The following is a 21,323-nucleotide window of genomic DNA, read 5'->3' on the forward strand; positions in this document are numbered from 1 at the left end:
ATTCATCGACCGGCGCCAAAGTTATTCAAAATAGAATGTTGCGGATTTCCTATGGAAAAGGGGTCCTAACTATAACTACCTACTGGCGACCGCCAGTAGGTAATATATATATATATATATATTCACTGGAAAAAACATTGGTTTCGGGGACGTTATAGTTAGTTGGACATTTGACTCATATAAAACCAGAGAAATTCGCCTGTTATAGTTAGTTGAGCTAACTATAACTCGCGAGCCCGCAATGCACTGCTGATGTCACATATTACATCACTCATGACATGGTCAGTGACATCACTGATGACATCACTGATGACATCTCAAATGACATCACTCATGACATCATCCAGTGAATGTGTGTTTCTATAAAATGTAAATATGTTTTATATATATATGCCAAGGTGTATGAAGAATGAATGCATTTACAAGTGCCTAAAGGAATTATTTTGAAACTGTGTGACTGACTGTATAAGTGAGTGATTGAACGTGTCTTACTGAAGGCATGGGTTAGTTACTAAACTGTGTAAAAGTCTGTATTAGTCTCTCCATTGGTGTGTAAGCAACTGCATGGGTTGCTGAATACCTACATGAGTGTCTATATAGGTTATTGATTTGTTGTCTGAGTATCTGTATGGGTCCCTGAGTGTCTGTGTGGGTGGGTGGGTGTATGAGTCTGTGCATAGATGTCTGAGTGGGTGATTCAGTGATTGTATGGATTAAAAAGGGCATCTGGAAAGGGCTGTATGGGTGAGTTAGTTTGTCTATGGGTGTGCTGGTGAGTGAATAAATATCTCAGTGGTATATCTGTGACTAACTACATATGTTTTAAGCTACTATATGTGAGTGTTGGAGTATATAAATGAGTATACGTGAGACTAAGTTATTTCAAGAGTGGGTGTATAAATAAGTGTCTGCTTCTATCAGTGATTGTATAAGACAGTAAATATGTGTTAGTATCTGTATAAATAAGTGATGTGGGAAGTCTAAAAATAACGAATTTGGTGTGTATAACTGTATACATGATTAAATGGGTATGTGATTCATTCTTTGCATTACTGACAAGGCGTGTGAGTAACTCGATAGATGAGTGGCAGCGTGTGACTGCATGTATAGATGTATGAGTGCATATTATAGTCCTCTATTGATGAGTAACTACATGTATGTGACTGGATGTGTGTGTAGACCTACGAAATAGTGAGTGCTATGTAGTATATGGCATTCTTCTATGTATGGTTTCAAAAATAGTAGTCAGCATTTTAGAATGGGTGTATCAAAGTTTATATTAGAGCATCAGTATGTGCATCAGATTGTCACATGGATGATGTCATGAGTGATGTCATGAGTGATGTCATTCGAGATGTCATCAGTGATGTCACTGACCATGTCATGAGTGATGTAATATGTGACATCATCAGCAGTGCATTTCGGGCCCGCAAGTTATAGTTAGCTCAACTAACTATAACAGGCGAATTTCTCTGGTTTTATATGAGTCAAATGTCCAACTAACTATAACGTCCCTGAAACCTATGGTTTTTTCAGTGAATTTCTAAGGTTTTTTAAATGCTAATTCCTAACTATAACGTCTGTAAAACCTATGGTTTTTTTCAGTGAATTTCTAAGGTTTTTTATATGCTAATTCCTAACTATAACGTCTGTAAAAAATAAGGTTTTTCAGTGAATTTCGAAGGTTTTTTAAATGCTAATTTCGAAGTATAACGTCTCTGAAACCTATGTTTTTTTCAATGAATTTCAAAGGTTTTTTAAATATCGAACTACTATTGTGTGTTTGTCATTAATACTATTTTTTCTAACTTTTCAACTACATAAAATAAACTGCAAAACTACTATGTAACGTAATACATTTCACAAATTACAATGAGTTTTTAATTAATACAAAACTATTTAACATTCAGATAACAATTGTTCTCCCTTTTTTTGCTCTCATCAGCTACTACTTAACTTCACTATTCACAGTGATGCCAGTGTAGTTTCATCATAAACAGCAGGGAAAAAAAACCAATCAACTAGATTGTTAAAAAAAACCAAAACCCTAATTCTCTCAAATATAATGCAAAATCAACACAAATAACACATCCAATAGTACTTCAAATGTTCAAAGCTTACCTTTACTTGGTAGATTGTCTGCAAATTTACCCAATACGCCAGATAATGTATCAAAAATTTCGCTTTGAAAGCATCCTGTATGAATTCCTTCAAGATCTTACGTAGTTTCTCTGCACATTTTCCCAATACGCCAGATAATATATCAAACATTTCGCATTGAAAGCATCCAGTATGAATTCCTTAAAGACCTTACGTAGTTTCTCTGCACAATTTTTCCAATACACCACATAATGTATCAAAAATTTCGCTTTGAAAGCATCCAGTATGAATTCCTTAAAGATCTCGCGTAGTTTCTCTGCACAATTTTCCCAATACACCAGATAATGTATCAAAAATTTCGCTTTGAAAGCATCCAGTATGAATTCCTTAAAGATCTATACACCTTCCCATTAAAGCCGAATAGTGTATATAAAATCTTTGTTTCAGAAAAATTAAGTATGAGTTGGGTAATTTATAAGGCAATCTCGGTTTCATTTCCAAGTGTGTATCATTACAGTGACTCCAACCATTATTAAACTTTAAATAAACTGTATAATGTCCACTTATAGTAGTACTTCCAGCATGGAAAACAATAGCAACTGTTGCAAAAGTTCTTCCAGAAATAGATACTTGATTAGCAACAAAAATTTAAATTTTGGTTTCCACTTTTCTTCCATTTGGTCGACAGCGTTGCAGCATTATAATCAAATATTTTCCATATCTTTATAGGCATAATGCAGATAGCATTCTAAATTTACAACGAGAACATATCATCTCATGATCAGCTTCTTTTACTAATTTGGAAAATGGTACAGATTTGCAGTCAGGTATTGTTAAATATAAAAATCGTTCTCTGTCAACTATAGTGCTTGAAGTTAACGAACACTCTTCACATTTATGTTCCCATTTGTAACTGAGTCCAAATAAACTCTCAATCTGAATTCCTTCATCTTCTAGTACTCCAAGCATAACCTTCAGAAATTCTTGTGCATCTTGCTGTATATTAGCACTGAACGCTAAAGATCCAGTACATGTATCCAACAGTTGGCGAATACCAGGAGCAGAATGAATCTTACTTCTATCAGTTCTCAATTCTTGAAATACAGTGTAGAGTGCAGAACATAAAGTTTTTTCCTGACTTTCCATAATTTCACCACAAACATCTTCAAGATAAAATATAACATTTAGAATGACATTACCATAGCAGTTGACACCAGCAGCATTTTCTAATTGGTATCCAACAACATCATCACTTGTTTGTATTTTCTGCTTCTTTACATCTTTTCTTTTCTGTTGATTTTCTTTCTGCTTTTCAACCATAGTTAACTCTTCAACATATTTGCGTTGTGAACACACATGTTTCTCATAAATAGGATAGTCACCTAAATGGGGAGCATAAAGCCTTCTCAAACGACTATATTCTGTTACACAATTAACATCAGCACTAATCTTGTTCTCATCAAAATCAATTAAATACAAACCAGACAACGTTCTAACTCGAGATAATACAACATATACCATTCCCTCTTTAAACACATTTACCAAAGCATTATCTACACTTAAACCTTGTGATTTGTGAATAGTTATTGCATATGCTAAACAGAAGGGAAACTGTTTTCTACGAACATACAAGTCTTTTACAAGCAAAAAACGTGCGGCAGAATGTGCAATCTGTCTTACTTTTGCAGTCTGATCAAATTTAACTTTCAAAAATTCAATTCCATTTCTATTTTGATATTTCACAAAATCAACAACTTTCCCCATTGCTCAATTCACTAACCCTTCTTCCACATTCAGATTACGCTTCAAAATTACCCGACAGTTTAAACATACATCTAAAAAAAATTCTAAGCCAGCAGTTTTTGATACAGACTTTTCCAAAGAATCCAATTTAGTCTGTAGTTTTTCTGAAAGAACAATTGTTATTCCTTGATGCTCTATTTTATCAATAGCTTTAATGTGAACTATTTCTTGATTTTCCAATTTCATAAGCTCTCTATTAAATGTATAACACTCTTCCACTGTAGGCATTTTCTTTAATTTTCTTGTACATTACTTCTGCTGGTGTGTTTTCATTTGTAAACAAGTTCTTTAGTAGACGACTTTGAAAAGCTTCTTTACCACGTTTGCTTAGAACACCAATTCTTACATCTTTTAGAATATTTGCATAATCTTCATCTCTTGCTTGTCGCATATTCTGAGTGAGTTCTTTATATTAAAAATTTAACCACAGATTCACATTTCCAATACTTCCCAGCGATTTCTTTGTGTCTTCATGTAGAAGAGTTTTAAACACTGGTTCTCCTTTTACAGGGGTTAGTTGTAGCAGATCTCCAAATACAATTAAATGTTTTCCTCCAAAAAGAACGTCGTAATCTGTTTTTAATACCTGTTGCATTCTTAAGTGTACAAAAGCAAGCATTAAGTTTGAGACCATGCTCACCTCATCAATAATTAAAAGTTTAATTTTCTTCAGCACTCTTGACACTTCATAAGAAGCTTCTCCAGACAACTTCTGATATTCTAATTTATTATCATGCTCCACTGGTAACACCAATAATCTATGCAAAGTAACTCCTTTAACATTGTGTGCAGCTAATCCAGTTGGAGCGGTTACCACACAACATAAATGTGAACCAGTAGTTTTTTTAAGATAACTGGTCAAAACTTTAATTAAAAATCTTTTACCTGTCCCAGCTTAACCACTGCTGTACATCAGAAGAGGTTTAAAAGATGAACACAGACATTCTTTTTTTTTCATGAAACAAACCATGTTCTATCTGTTCTCTCACTTGCACATATATTTCTTTCTGTTCAACATTTACTTGTTCTTCTAACTTTTCCAATGTTATATTCTCCTAGTGTGCTTGTTGCATTGCAATTTCGACTTCACGCATAGCAATCGCTGCTTCATTTTCCAGCAGAGGATCTTGACTACATGGACCACTACTTTGACTATCTTGAGAACTTTCATGACCTATTTCAGCTGTAATAGTCTTTTGCTGTTCAACTTCATCATTCAACATTTTTAAATATGTAGGGAAAATTGAACAAGCGAATGCTATCCTTACAAGCATTAAAAGAATCTTCGTAGCAGTCAAACTCTCCAAGTAATTCACTTTCGCTACGCCATGGTTTAAACAGCTGCAGAGGTGCTAAATAGTAAAATTCTCGCTTATCTGGAGTTTCACAACTAAGGGCCAGATGTATCAAAGGGTTTTACCCATTCTGTGTCTATGGGAAAATGTATTCATACATATGGCCCTAAGTTTCTTGTGGTTTATAAGATTACCCTTTGCATGTTTTACTAAACAACCATGACATCCAACTACTGCAAACTTTCCTTCTTTTAAATTCTCTTCCTTTTGAAGCTGTAATGTTGAAGTACTTCATACAGACATAGCTGTTCTAGATGTTGACTCCTTTTCGGATAGTATGGGTCCAACATTTTAGTTTTAAGAATGTCTGTACTATCTGTCTCATTTGCTGCTAATTGTTCAATTTCTTCCAATGATTTCAACACTCTATTTCGTTTGCAGGCAAGACCTAAACTTACCCAAATGATTCCTCGTGACTTTGAATATAAACTTGAAGAACACAAGCAGTCTGAACATTCATACGATCCAATTTCTCGGTGGGAAAGCATTTTCAAACTAAAGCTGTACAATTTTTTGCTAAGACTATTCTCTTGTGCAATTTCTTCCCACATTTGTTTCATCTCTGTTTTTTCAGATTTTGTTATGTACGATGTAACATAACGTGCAACAGCAATATGAGTTATCCGCAACATACTGGATGTCCATGTTCGCATTCCACATTTTTAAAATGACTGGATTGTAGTCATTGATATACTTTGACACTTCTGTTCTTTTTAAGTTGTAGGTATTCTTTGGAGATTTCCGAGTTATTTTGTGCCTCACAGAAGAAAAAAAAGAATTTACTCTTCCTTTACAAATGACTGGACGGGGAAAACCAAACCGACATTTGGTGTAAAATTTTCCTTTAGACTTGTATTTTCTTCTGCAGTACTTTCCACAACGTTGACTTTAGAAACGTAAAACTTGCTGTCTCAAGCTTCTATCTCTTCCTTCTCTTGGAATCTCACATGTCACATACTGTTCGATGAAAGACAATACTGTTTCATCAGAATCAGTTCCAAATTTAGGTGCATCCTTGACCCATAGTAGCATATGTATATGAGGTACACCTCTTGCTTGGTACTCCTTTATCCAAAAGAAATCGGTAACTTCTCCAAGAGGTGGATTCTTATTACAGATAAAAGACATCATACTCTGAAACTTATGATTAAAATATCTGCACACATTTACAGGATCCAGTGAACACAGTTCACCAGGAGTCTTTATTTCAACATTTTTTATATTAGAATTTGCTTCTCTTAAAAACTCAAGCAAATCTTCCCATGCATACTCTGCACAGCTAAGTGTGACAAACCATGTTGGTGTACCTAAGTTCCATAACATACACTTGAGTTCTCCATGACGACGATACCAATACTCATTTGTTCCACGTTGACATGCCATCAAATTGATTAACTGTGCTTCTAAATTTTCATCTGTTTCTTGAACTTTCTCCACAAATTCTTTCTCAGAAAGAACTGATTCATGAACTCCAGTTTTAAGTATATGATTCACTGCATACGAGAGAGAAGACAGATCACTTTCAAACAAAAGGTGAAATATGTATGGAATGCACTGTTGAAATCTAGGATCTTCAGAATATAATCTTGTTGACCGATATTCTGAAGCTGGAATCCGTACAGGTCGGTCATCATATCGTCCACCTTTTCCAGTAGGAAACAACTGTGGAAAACGAGCTTCCAAGCTTTTCTCCCATACACTCATTGTAGTTCCCTGTGCTTTTTTCATTTGAAATAACTCAATGCTACTTCCTATCACTTCTTTTGAATTTAAAGTACATATTGTATAATGTTCATGAATCTCTTCAGTCCTTGACTTGTCCAGTTTCTCTATTTGACCACTTGAAATTTCAAAATCATCTTCTAAACAAATTACCTGTTCATCCACATTTACATTTTTGTAATAAATATTGTTCTCTATAAGATATAAGGTAGCATTTTCAACTTTATTAACATCCACACATTCTTGCCATATTTTCCGACTCCTTGTGGGTACACCATTTACTAAAATAACTACTGCCTCATCTTCCTCTTTCTCTCCAGCAATAGTTTCAATGTTTTTCTTAAAACCCAAAGGTAAGTACACCACTCTTCCTTTCAGCCCTCTTTGCAAGTCTGTTGGTGGCAGTTTACCTGTTTTAGGCTCCATCCAAATTGTAGTTTGAAAAGGATGAACAGATTGAATTAGAACCGACTCATATGTATTCTATTTGGCCAGCTCCTGCGGAATAGCTAACTCCAACTTATTATGCACTGCTCTAGCAGGCATTTAGTTCTCTTCTAATTTGTTGTAACAATATTTACATATACGTTGATCACTACCTAACTCAAATCGACCTTCAACAAACAAATAAGTTGCAAATTCTTCCCACTTACCATTGTTCTCTTTTTCACTTTTCAAATACAAATCAACATTCCTACTTTGACTTTTATAAAGAGTACGTCGATAACAAACACAAACATAGTTTGGTATTTCAGAGCACACTACATTAAACTTTCCAATTTCTTCTTCAAACTGATCAGTGCTAATCACTTTCTCATCTCCTCCAACATCTGTAATTGTCAAACTTTCACTTTCTATGAACTGCTCTTCTGAACCAAAATATCGCATTTTAATATCATCACACTTTTTTTGAACATCTGATAAAGAACCATATAAAAGACTTCCATTCAGTTCACTTAAACTTAATGCAGGACTTTTTACATAGTACAGTTTCTTTACAAAGTTCCGCATTTCTGAATGGTGTACTGCTAACATCCTCAAATGATGAAAAACACTTATACAAACTTTTCTTGAAAGACAAGACATAGAATTCCCATACTTCTCAGTATATTTTCTTACATTACATGGATCTAGTCCTTGTAACAACTTAATCTTCTGTTTTTATACTTTTCTGAGTATATTCTCATAGCAAATTTCGCATTTTATCTATGGATTCCTGTCGAATACTACAAATGCTACTATAACTCCACTTATACACAGGAGCTCGTAGATGTTTCCCTTGTACTTCTTCAGCTATTAACTCTTCTGCACTTTTACCAACCATTTCCCCCTTTGGAAGAGGAACACCATCCTGAACTTCGTAGCAACGACCTCTAGTATCAACTGCAAATGATAAACTATTTTCCTGGAAGTAACCTTCCTCATTAAAAAAAGGCTCAGTACTAGAAATATGTCTCCAATGTCCACTAAAGATTTTACAAAAGTTGGTTCTGTTCACAAGTCTTTTTTTTTCTACTTTTGTCTTTCAATACTTTTACTATTTTATCCAATACTTTCAAGCTCTTTAAAATCAAACTGAACAACTTCTGTTTCAAATTGAAAGCAGTATCCACTATACTTTCAATAAGCTGCTTCTCTTTGAATTGGAACATCCTTCTTTTACATTGGCAGCATGTTTTCAATAAATTCTGAATCACTCTAGATCGAAAAAGTCTCTGACAAATTTCTTGAAATAGTTTTTGTCTCCGAGTACCAGATACTATTTCTTTATCATCTTTCCTTTTCCTCATATTTGAAATTAAACTCTGCTTCACCTTACTTGAAAAATTCTTCTTTTTGCTTTGTGTGATGTTTTTCTCATTAAGGGGCCGATTCCGATCCTGTATTTTCTTTTCCCGTACAACGCGTATCCGTATTTTTTCTGTATGAATCGTACAAGTCACGTCCGACCCGTGAAGTACGATTCGTACGGGAAAAAGTACATACGGATCGGCCCGATCCTTACGAATCGTAGCGGGAAAACTTGTACGAGACGGACCCGGACACTTTTCCGTACGAACCGTAAAAAGACAGTCCGAGCGTACAAGTACGATCTGGACCGGCTTTCCGATTTACGATTCGTACGGAAAACGTCCCGTACACGGGGAATGACTTGTACAAATGCAATGTCGGTGTACGCACCGTACATAGCAATGACGGCGTACGCACCGTACATACGTAATGTCGGTGTACGCACCGTACAAAGCAATGGCGGTGTACGCACCGTACATACGCGATGTCGGTGTACGCACCGTACATAGCAATGGCGGTGTACGCACCGTACATAGCAATGGCGGTGAACGCACCGTTCCTAAGCAATGGCCATGTACGCACCGTACATACACAACGCATGAGGGGTGTGTGCCTGTACGACTCGTACCCCTGTACCGTACTGAACCACAGACACTGTAAAACAGCACATGGAGGGTCTAATCGACTCGCACACCACAAAACACGTCTACAGTGCACTAAAAATGGAAATGACTGACCTGGACACATCCAAACAGGCAAACAGAGGGGCAAACTCTCAACCACCCCTTATAACACACACACCAAAAATTCAAACTGAGGCCCACCCACAAATGGACCAATAAAAAGGGCCCACACACACAAACCATGAGCCTTTGCAACAGACTCACTGCAGCTAGAGAGCACACACTAACAACTGCACCCATCCACCTTAACATATACACCGTCACACAACCTCCTTCACACATACCCCCTCTACACATTCATACCCACACCGTCACATTCAGACCCACATACCCACAACCATACACACCCTCACCCCACACCATGCCCACAGACAAGAATCCAAAGTTCACAAGGGAGGAGCTGGAGATCCTTGTCAATGAAGTCATCAGAGTCGAGCCGCAGCTGTTTGGAACATTGGTCAGACAGACCAGCATAGCTGAAAAATCACGCCTGTGGCAGAGGATCGTTGATAGGGTGAATGTTGTTGCACCCATCAGATGGACCAGGAATGAATGCCAAGCCAGGTGGTACGATCTGTGGAGGGCGGTCAAGCGCAAAATGAATGAGGACTACGCCCAGAGCAACATCACTGGAGGTGGTGCACCCCGCAAACCAGTACATTACCATCCCTGGGAGGAGAAGGTGATGTCCCTGCTTCCGCCGGTGGGAGTACATGGACTGCAAGGACTTCCAGAGCCTGGTGAGTACACAAACAACTTACGTAACACGGGGGTAATGGCATCCACACCCCAACTACACAAAATGCACGCAACTACCCCCAAGCCCTCACCGGCCACAACCACACTCAAAAATAACGCTAATGCCACTAACATGTGTATGCTCCATTGAGAAAGCAAGGCCATGCTATGTCCCATGCTACACGAAGCAGCAACTCAAGAATGGATGTCCGGTATGCTGGGAGGGTGGGTGGCACAAAACACATTGTTGAACTCCAAATCAGACACAATTGCCCTCATCCCTTATGGCCCAGGTACATACCTATGCACCATGCGCAATGCACAGGGATTGGGAAAGTACTGAAAAGATAGCTCACACTCGGCCTGGGTGTAGGCAGCACAAGGCCCTCCTGTGGCCCAGGTACATACCTATGCACCATGCGCAATGCACAGGGATTGGGAAAGTACTGACAAGATAGCTCACACTCGGCCTGGGTGTAGGCAGCACAAGGCCCTCCTGTGACCAGTGCAAACACAAACACCAAGACAACAAGGTCAGATATCTAGGACAGGAACTCACACTCACTGTCATGGCAGCATGCTCCATGGGGGGACAGCTACATCACCTGGGAGCCCCACTGCCAAATCACACTACACCCACCAGCAGGCCCTGTCACACACACCCCTTACACAAGCAGACACCCCCGGGACAGGCAATGGATTTACACACTGTCACAATGGACATGTAACACAACAACACCAATACATAGCCAAAGAAGCATCCAAGCCAAAAATCTACATGTCAAAGACTCAGGAGAACATATCAAACTGTCCCCCGAAACATACCCATCCACAAGTGAACATTGAGGAGAATGCTAGGCACATACAACTACCTGGAGGAACAGTGACAACTAGAATGTGTATGATACATGCATGTTGCATGAAACAGCATTAACATTGTCTGTCTCTCACACACAGGGCAACGTGATGAATCTGCCCCCAACAATGGGGCTGAAGATTCACAGTCCCTGGCCCGGGAGGAACCTGATCCCACCGACAGCGACGCCTCTCAACATTCCGCGGATGACTCCGACCGACCTGGACCCTCTGGTGTCCAAGCCCCTGCAGAACCTGGTTCAGGACCATCTGTGCCAACCACCACCCCCATTCCTGCCACATCCCAGGAGACACTGAGGAGACCTGCCCACAGTGAACAACTGAGCCAGTCTGACCAGGAGGGACAAGGAGCGCCGGGCACCCAGGAGGAGGCAGACAACACTGCCACTGCCATCCCTCAGGGGTCCCGTAGACCCGAAGTGCCCACAACGGCAGGGCAGGCTCGTGTGGGCAGGGGTGGTGGGAGTGGAGGCAGGCGGAGGCGAGAACCTGACCAGCCAGCTGAAGGGACCGGTATGTCACACATACACAACATCATGGAGGCATACCGGCGTGACACCAGGGAGTTCAGCCAGGTAGTGCTGACCCTCACAGAGATCAAGAACCAGCAGGCCGAGCAACACGCCAGTCAACAAGAACACCAAGGACGGATGGAGGCAAGACTGGCTGAGCTCCTGGCAGTGCAAAGGGACATAAGCCATTCACTCCATTGGATCACCGACAACATGGGCAACCCTCCCTGTGCCACCAGGCGAAGACCACCACCAGCCACAGGAAGGGAGGAGGAGGAGGAGGAGGATTCATCCGACGGAGCGTCCCAAGCATCGTCAAGGCCTGCATCTGAGGGTCCCCGGAGGAAGGTGGGTCGTCCACGGAAAAGACCGTGAGAGGCAGCGGACCATCCTCATCTCCCAGGTCACCTGGCCTGGCACCTGGCCTTCATGTGCGACAGCATCACCTCATTGACTGACATCATCTGCCACATGGACCTGCTGGTCACAGTCTGACTAATGATGCCAAACACTGTGGTCTGGACTCTGATGACTTCAAATGGCAAGAATCCCATCTCCCCCTGTGAACTTTGGATTCTATTGTACCTGCATTGCACCTTTTTCAGTGCACAAATCACACCACAGAGTTATAATTAAATAATTAATACGTGACATTTTATGTTGCAGTCATTTAGCATGAGTCCACAACATACGTGTGGGGATATGTCAAAGTATGCCTGAGTGTGGAAATAACTCCAGCCATCCATACACTTGGATCTGAGTCCGGTCGAGGACACACGTGTCTCAATGTATCACCAAATACAGACATGGAGCCCATTACTCACCTGTGATGGCCTCAAGCTGCTGAGGGGGGGCTTGCAATACTGCTCAGACAGACCAATTTGGAAGAGTATCATGAAGGTGTACAGGTCATGGGTCATGTTGATGTTCCCGGGGAGGGAGTCCCAGGTCTGTTTGGCGAGGTGGGAGAACTATCTCCTGCATGCAGTGTTTATGTGGATGTGATGAATGGTGGCCAGGGCAAGGTGGCCTGCACGGAGTTGGGCCAATGGGGTGTTGGATGACAGACGTCCAAGGTTTGCTTTGGGTCTGGGGTTGTGGACTGCCTCCTGAGTGTGGTTGAGGAGTCTGAAGGTGATCCTGCAGCGGACAGTGAGCCATTCTAGCTATCTCAGGTGGACGGTGATGTGGCTGGGGCTGGGGATGTTGAAGATGAGATGTGCGGATGCACCCTGGATGTGGACAACTTCTCCTGCAGTCCTGCTGTTGTTCTACATAGAGGCAGGTGCTGTAGTTGAGCCGGCTGGTGTCGTTGCCCTGGGGGACGGTCTGTCTTGCCTTGTAGTGGATCTATCTGTGGATCATTTGCAGCATGCGGAGGGTGTTGCAGCATGAGGTACAGATGGTGGTGAGTTGCATGGTAATTGTCAGCGATGGGTACATGATGAACACCAGCTTGCGTGCTTGGCCACTGGGTGCTGGTGCGGTGGGACACAAGGAGTTGACTCAGCCGTAAGGGGACAATCCTCAGATGATGACCTCAGTCCTGTCCAAGTCCAGCCTCAGGTGGCTGATGTTCAGCCATTCGTCAATGGATCTCATGCCTTCTTGAAGGTTGGATCTGGCAATGGCTGGCTCTTTGGTGAGTTTGAGTAGCAGCTGGGTGTCAATGGCATACGAGATGATGATGAGGTTGTGTGCGCATGTGATGGTGGAGAGGGGGTCATGGAGACATTGAAGATCGTCACGCTGAGAGAAGAGCCCTGGGACATGTGCCACATGACCCCAGTGTACTACATGCTGCAGGGTGGAGGCAGACTCCCTGGGCCTTGCTGGTGAGCTACTTTCTGATTGAATCCTGGGCCCTCCTCTGGATACCAGTGTTGGAGATGTGTGAGCTGACAGTGTGGTAGCACATGGTGTACAATGCCGTTGAGAGGTCAAGGGGGGTGGGCTCACCATTGTTGAGCAAGGCAAAGTTGTCGTTGGTGGTGGCAATGATGACGGTTGCAGTGGTGTGATTACTGTGGAAGATGGTCTGGTGCCAGTTGCCTGGAGCTGGTTGCGTGGAGGAAATATGTCAGTTGCTTGTTGAGTGTCTTCCGGATGACATTTGATGGGTAGGGAAGCAGGGTGATGTACCAGGAGATCCTCCGGTACTGCCGTCTGTTGTTTAAGAAGGGCCTGGGTCTCTGCATGCCTCCAGCACCCATGGAATGTGGCCAACTCAAAGGAAACATTCAGTACGCGCTGGACGTGGGCTTCAAGGATGGGGAATAATGTGGTTGAGATGTTGTGTGGGAATGGGCCTGATGGAGAGCCAGAGTGGATGGTGCACATGAGCCAGGTGGTGTACTTGCTGCTGACGGGAGTCCAGAAACTGAGGGGGGTTTGTCCTGCGGATAATAGTGCTGTCTGCCTCTGTGTGCCAAGGCTGTTGTGTATGGCCATGAGCTAGCAGTGGTACAAAGTTGCAAGGGATGTGATCTGCCTTGTAAGGGTGGGGTGTCTTGGATGGAGATCTGCTGTCAGTTCACTCACAATGCTGATGAGCTCCTTGATGTCGTGTGTTTTGGTGTCTCAGCACTATCTGAAGAATCTCCACTTGTCCTTGCTGATGATATGGTGATGGCTGTGTGTGGTCTTTTCCAGGCCTGTAAGGTCAATGATGGCTCTTTGTGTTGCAAGGTGTGTCAAGAGTCCGGCTAGGTCTGTAGGAGTCCAGTAGGTCTGCCTTGTCCCAGGTGCCTTAACTATTGTTGTGCTTCACAGGAGTCCGTCAATGTTGCAAGATTGTTGGATCAGTTGCTGATCCAGTGCGTGAGGTTTCAGGGTGTTGCGTTGGTGTTGTTTTGAGTGTCCCACACAGCTTGTCTGTGGTGACTTACATCAAGCATCTTTGGGGGATCGTTAGCAGGGTGTGGGGCAGTGTGTTGCTTGTCGGAGACGTCGATGAAAATGTTGATGGACCAATGATGGATGGTGGTGTGGTTCTCCGCCAGCAAGAAGTTACTGTCCCCCAGCCACATGTAGCCTGTGGAGGGGAGGGCGTGCGTGCAGATGTACGTGTTGATGGCTTAGCGCAATTGTGGATGTAGGCCTGGATATCTGTAGATGAGTGTTACTCTGAGGGTTGCCAGGGAGATGCTGCAAACCCGGATTTGTGACTCTGAGGGTGTACTTGTGAATCAATTGCAATTCATCCTCCGGAATTGTTGGTGCCGTCCCTGCGGGTGATCTTGTATCCGTCTGAGATGGCAATGAAGAAGTCGTGTGCTGAGGATGCTTATGTCCAGGTTACTGTCATGACGGTGATGTGTGGCCCTGTTGTGTTGAAGCGGTAACAGAGTCCAATGGCGTGCTGGTGGATGGAGCGGGTGTGGAGTAGGAGGCACATGACCTGGTTGTTCTGACAGGGTCTGGTAGGCGGGGCAGCGCTCTGTAGGCAGTTGGAGTTGCACACTAAGCATGCGAAGGTGTTGTGTGCGCGCTTAGGGGTTGCCTGATAGCAGGCGGATGGTTGTCTGGAGGACATTGCTTGGAGGTTGGCTGCAGCATGAGCCTGTTGTGTGACGTGGGTCATGCAAAGACCAGAGGCTCGGGCACTGTGCACGTTGCAGGCGCACACGGTCCTGTCTTTGGCACGTGCTTTGGCACGGCGTTGGCGCAACAGTGGCACAGACAAGCTGCTGGCTGCATTAAGAATGGGTGGAGTGGGGAAGGGAGGAGCATTTTGGAGGCGTGTGGGTTGCAGAATCAGGGCACTCGGCGGGGCGGTGCCGCAGGTGACGCAGCAGCCGGCGGAAGGGGTGAGAAACTAGGCAAAAAGTAGCACACAAAGACAAGGAGGTCAGAAAGGCACAGTGCAACAGGTGTATGTAAAGGAAGGAGTGTCAGGTAACTCATGGGTCACTACGAGAAAATGTATGACCAATCACCAAAAATGACGGGCACAGGGTCAGGCAACAAAATGCGGAGCTGCGCACAGGAGACACACCATCAGCATGTGTTCACGTCCCGTTGTGTGGAGCAACCTGCACAAATACATACATAAACAGGGACTTCATGCACAATAGATATTATTAGCCATGAAGAACTGCATGCATGTTGGAGAAGTAGACATACACATATGCTCAATATTTGACAAGTATGCCATGGATGACGCATGCAAACTGTGAACAGACTCACAGGTCAGTTGACAGAACATGTGGGACATACGCTGGACCCCCCCTTCACGACACGGATTATGTCAATCCCAAAGAGCTGGCACACAATTCAAGGGGATGAGCCAAACAAATCCTGCTGCACACAGAGAGGCTGCAATTCCCCATAGAGCCTGTTGTGATGTCCCACACTATGTCCACCCGTACCATCCGCAATGTTTCAGAGGCAAGGTTTACACACATTGATGCCTTCATCAGACGCCACACTCCACTACAGATGACAGTCAAGAAGGGTGACTATCATGTCATGGGAGTGATGCTACATGTTATATGCTCCATGGTGAGAAGACATGTATGCATGGTACCACAACATGCACAGAAGCAGGCCCACACATTCCCAACCCGTACCACCACCAAAAAGCCTTGCTGCTATCCTTACCCAAACTGACATTTCCACATGTCCGTGCATGGAATGCTGATTCAGCACACGTTGCAATCCTCATGAGGAATAGCAGGAGGACAAAGATGACACGAGCAGACAACAGGCGCAGAAACCTGTGACTGACAGACACACAAGAAGTGACCTAAAACAATTCTCGCCGCACACATGGACATTTACAAAACATGAACAATGTTGGACACATGTAAATTTCAAAGAAAGTCTCTCCGCAAAACTGTGTGGCATGACATCATCACACGAGTGACACATCAGAACTCACATCAAAGTCACTTTGCATTCAGTCATCTGGACACATACATTGCAACACATGCCACTCAATGCTACAAGCTTGCACACTCATACCCAGTGACTCGCCATTATGAGAAGAAGTTGCGTATGAGCTGACTCCGGATATCATCCTCCTCCTCCTCCTCCTCATCACTTGCCTCGTGAGCAAGCCCTTGATCCTCCACGGGTGGATGTTCCTGCTCATCCGGATCCAGGATGAGTGGCACTGCCTTCTCAACTGCCATGTTGTGCAGAATGCAGCACACGAGGAAGATTCGGCAGACCTTCTCCGGGGCATAAGGGAGGGACGCGCCTTTCTTGTCCAGGCACCGGAATCGGCTCTTCAGGAGGCCAAACGTCCTCTCAATCACTCGCCTGGTCTGCCTGGGCGCATTGTTGTACCTGTGATCTGCAGCTGTTCTTGGGTTGCAGAGAGGTGTCATTAGCCATGGCATGTTGGGATATCCAGAGTCCCCTACATGGAAACATGGTGAAAAAAAGTGGGTCAGGAGATGCCGTAAGAGCCAAAGATACCGCAACACACAGGACAAACAGAGTATACCCACCAACAAGACATGCTCGTTCGTTGTGCAGCCGCAGCATCATTTGTGGCACCCTGCTACGCCTCAGGATGTAAGCATCGTGTGCTGATCCTGGAAAACGTGCAGAGACATGGGAAATCAGCATGTTATCAAGACACACCACAAGGGCATTTATCGAGTGGTAATGTTTTCTATTGCGATAGGCTTGGTCCTGTGCCTGTGGTGGTACCAAAGCCACATGTGTACCATCAATGGACCCAATGACATGGGGCATCCCTCCCAGGGCATAGAAATCACCCTTGACATCTGTCAACTCCTCAGGAGTAGGAAATGTTATGAATTCATCAAAGTGCTCCAACATGGCTGCTAAAACATCACGCAGGACATGGCTGAACATTGTCTGTGACATGCCACCAACATCAGCTATGGTGAATTGAAACGTACCTGTGGCAAAAAAATGTAGGGCTGCCATCACCTTCATCTTTGGGGTCAGTGCAGTAGGATACCTGTGTCGTGGTTGGAGGTGTGGTGCCAGCCTGTCGGTCAAGTCCTCAATCAACTGTTGAGTGAATCTGTAACGTCGGATGCAGGCACGTTCCCTCATGGCACCCAAGTCTGGCATTGGTCTTGGGACAGGCAGTGCCCTGCAAGACATTGTTTGTAAGAATGAAGATTGAGAGTCTGCCAATATCAATGTCAATGAACATAGCACATGCTACACTGCTAATACACATGAGGTAACTATGGAGTCGGGTGTGTGCAATACATACAGGACACATATGCCAGCTTGCTGGCACTCCTACAAAGAGCCAGATACACCTGTTGATTGTCAAGTCTACATGACATGCCCTGAAATGAGTTGGTGGCCAGTCTGAGTGAAGAGCCACAGATATCACCGGAGTGACACACAACCACATAGCTGCATTGGAAGGATGTCATCTCATCCACACAGCTGACTGCAAGGCACACGCACAGGTCACAAGGAATGTCAAATGTACATATCAAACACATTGCGATGAAGGGGTACACGTGACAAGAGAAAGACACAGCCATTGAGACAACGCAGACATATATGACTGGGAAAATATGATGTCCGATGCACACAGACCCTACAGCGGTGGGAATCCACATGTGGCATGGTGTGCGTAGATGTGTCCCATGCCCATCTCCACACAGACCCATGTTGGATGCACCAACAGCAGATGCAGGTGACGGAACACTGACATCAAGCTCATGGGAACACATGACACACACCTGACATAGTCACAAAGGGGCACGCAGATCGTGACATGTCAGTTGATAGAGTGTCCCTGTCCCTGGCATCAGGATACAGTTGCGGGTGGTGATGACTGTGCCATCCCACTGCTGCTGTGCATGACACAGTTGGACTACAGACACACGTGGCAAGTGTCAAGGTGATGTGTGCCACATAGTGCCCCATCACACATGACATATGTCCACAGGTCATCACACATCAATTGTGTAACTAGATGAGATGACCTGTGCAATATCACTGGCTGCCACACCTAGGGCCTGCACATAACAGTATGCAATGACAAGTACGTGATGGACATCCTTGTGCGACTCGTAGCCCTCCATGTGTGCGCCTGTATTACCATTGTAAGCGTGTGAAATGCGTACCCGTAGGTGTCTAACGCCCTGTAGTACTAGTGAGTACCCGTACGTGTGAACTAGTGTGTACCCGTACGTGTCTAATGCACTGTACTACTGGTGCGTACCCGTACGTGTGAACTAGTGCGTACCCGTACGTGTCTAATGCACTGTACTACTGGTGCGTACCCGTAGGTGTCTAACGCACTGTAGTACTAGTGCGGAACTAGTGCGTACCCGTAGGTGTCTAACGCACTGTACTACTTGTGCGTACCCGTACGTGTGAGCTAGTGCGTACCCGTATGTGTCTAATGCACTTTACTACTGGTGCGTACCTGTAGGTGTCTAACGCACTGTAGTACTATTGTGTACCCGTACGTGTGAACTAGTGCATACCCGTAGGTGTCTAACGCACTGTACTACTGGTGCGTACCCGTACGTGTGAACTAGTGCGTACCCGTACGTGTCTAACGCACTGTACTACTGGTGCGTACCCGTAGGTGTCTAACGCACTGTACTACTAGTGCGTACCCGTACGTGTGAACTAGTGCGTACCAGTAGGTGTCTAACGCACTGTACTACTGGTGCGTACCCGTATGTGTGAACTAGTGCGTACCCGTACGTGTCTAACGCACTGTACTACTGGTGCGTACCCGTAGTTGTCTAACGCACTGTAGTACTAGTGCGTACCCGTATGTGTGAACTAGTGCGTACCCGTAGGTGTCTAACGCACTGTACTACTGGTGCGTACCCGTACGTGTGAACTAGTGCGTACCCGTGCGTGTCTAACGCACTGTACTACTGGTGCGTACCCGTAGGTGTCTAACGCACTGTACTACTAGTGTGTACCCGTATGTGTGAACTAGTGCGTACCCGTACGTGTGAAACGCACTGTACACCCACTATCATCGCGTGTGTACGCTTCGTTTTACCATTGCACTTGTGCCGTAGGGGTACGTGTGAAACACACCGTACACCCGCTATCATCGCGTGTGTACGCTTAGTTTCACCATTGCACTTGTGCCGTAGGGGTACGTGTGAAACGCACCCTACACCTGCTATCATCGCGTGTGTACGCTTCATTTCACCATTGCACTTGTGCCGTAGGGGTATGTGTGAAACGCACCGTACCTGTGTGTGGATTTCTAAATTACATAGGGGACACATAAGGGACAAGTATTAGGCCCTAAATGCATGCTGGTTGTCATGGAGACAGAGTTTTCAGTTGAAAAGTGTCGATCATGTGTCCTGGAACAGTCAGTTGGCCACAAAATACAATGTTGGAAAGTGGTTGTTGACTTGGCATGATGCTCAAAATTTGAACGATGCGAATGCTGTCATTGGTGTATGTTTAAAGTCATTGGTGTATGTTTAAAGGGATTGGAGTAAACGTAGGATGCGAATGAGTCTGACCAATCACTATGTACTCCTCTAAATGAATGCCCCTCAGCAAGACAGATATAAGGCAGCCAGAACCCATAAGAGGGCACTTGCCTGCACAACTTTCCTGTCGACCACACTGCTGCTGTCTCTGCTTCCTCTGGACCATGTCACGTACTGTGGAGAGGGCCCAGCCATTCACCCTGGAGGAGAATCAGGCCTTACTGGACATCCTCCTCCCACAGTACACCAAGCTTTATGGGAGACCAGGGGAGCAGGTGAGTGCTGAGTCCACTAACTTTGCCTATGCACCTGTTGTGTGAGTGTCAATATTGTTTCCAGGTGGGACAGACATGCAATGTTGTTTAGAGTGGGTCCCAGGGGGGGACATGCTGATGTCTCTCATGCAGAGCATGATGTAGTTCCTGTGTGCACTCCTCACTTGCATTGTGCTTACTGTGACTTTCACTGCATAGTGCATGACACTTTCAGCCTGGCAAATCCTTGGTGTTTTTTTTCCTATTGTCCTGAGGTGATTCAGTGGTCCCCCCGGTGTGACAGGTGACTGTACCCACAGATGTGTATGAGTTGAGTGGCCCTGTGGTGAGAGTGTCCACATGATGTGTACGACCTCATGGACAGTGATGTGTGTGAATGTTCCTTGTCATGTGGGTGAGTGTCTATGTGAAGTGTTGCACCACAGCTGCATGGAGGAGGCAACAGTTCAACCCATCTGATGTGACAAGTAAGCCATGCTGTGTGTCTGACTTGCAGAGCTAGCATGACACATGTGACACTCCACTGGCAAGTGGCACATGTGCAGAGTGAGGGTTGTATCCGCTGTTGTCAATGACAGGCGAGTGATCTGTGCTTGGGTGTGTCTATCTAGTATGCTGATGGTGCATCAGTGGAGTGGGACATGTGACTGCTTGGCACGTGCTGCCCTTCAGCCTGCTGTTGCATGTGCTGCACAGTGTGTGGCATGATCAGTGAGTGTGTCGCACCCCTCATGGCAACATGTTGACTTTCAATGCCATGTAGTGTATTGGGGCTTGCACACTTATTGTGTATGATGTAACTCCTGTCTGCATCCTATGCCCTGTGCAACATTTCAATGATGTTCAAATGTGTGTCTCTGGGACATGGAGCAGGTGTATTGATGTTGTGTTACTTTGTCATCCTGACAGGTAACTGCCTACGAGAAGGGCGTGATCTGGAAAGACATCGTCAGGGCCGTGAGATCTGCGGGGGATCGTCGTCACCAGCTGCCCCAGGTGCATAAGAGGTGGCAGGACATCCGGTGCTGGACCCGGCGGATCG

The sequence above is a fragment of the Triturus cristatus genome, chromosome 11 (assembly GCF_964204655.1).
Source record: "Triturus cristatus chromosome 11, aTriCri1.1, whole genome shotgun sequence".
NCBI lineage: Eukaryota > Metazoa > Chordata > Amphibia > Caudata > Salamandridae > Triturus > Triturus cristatus.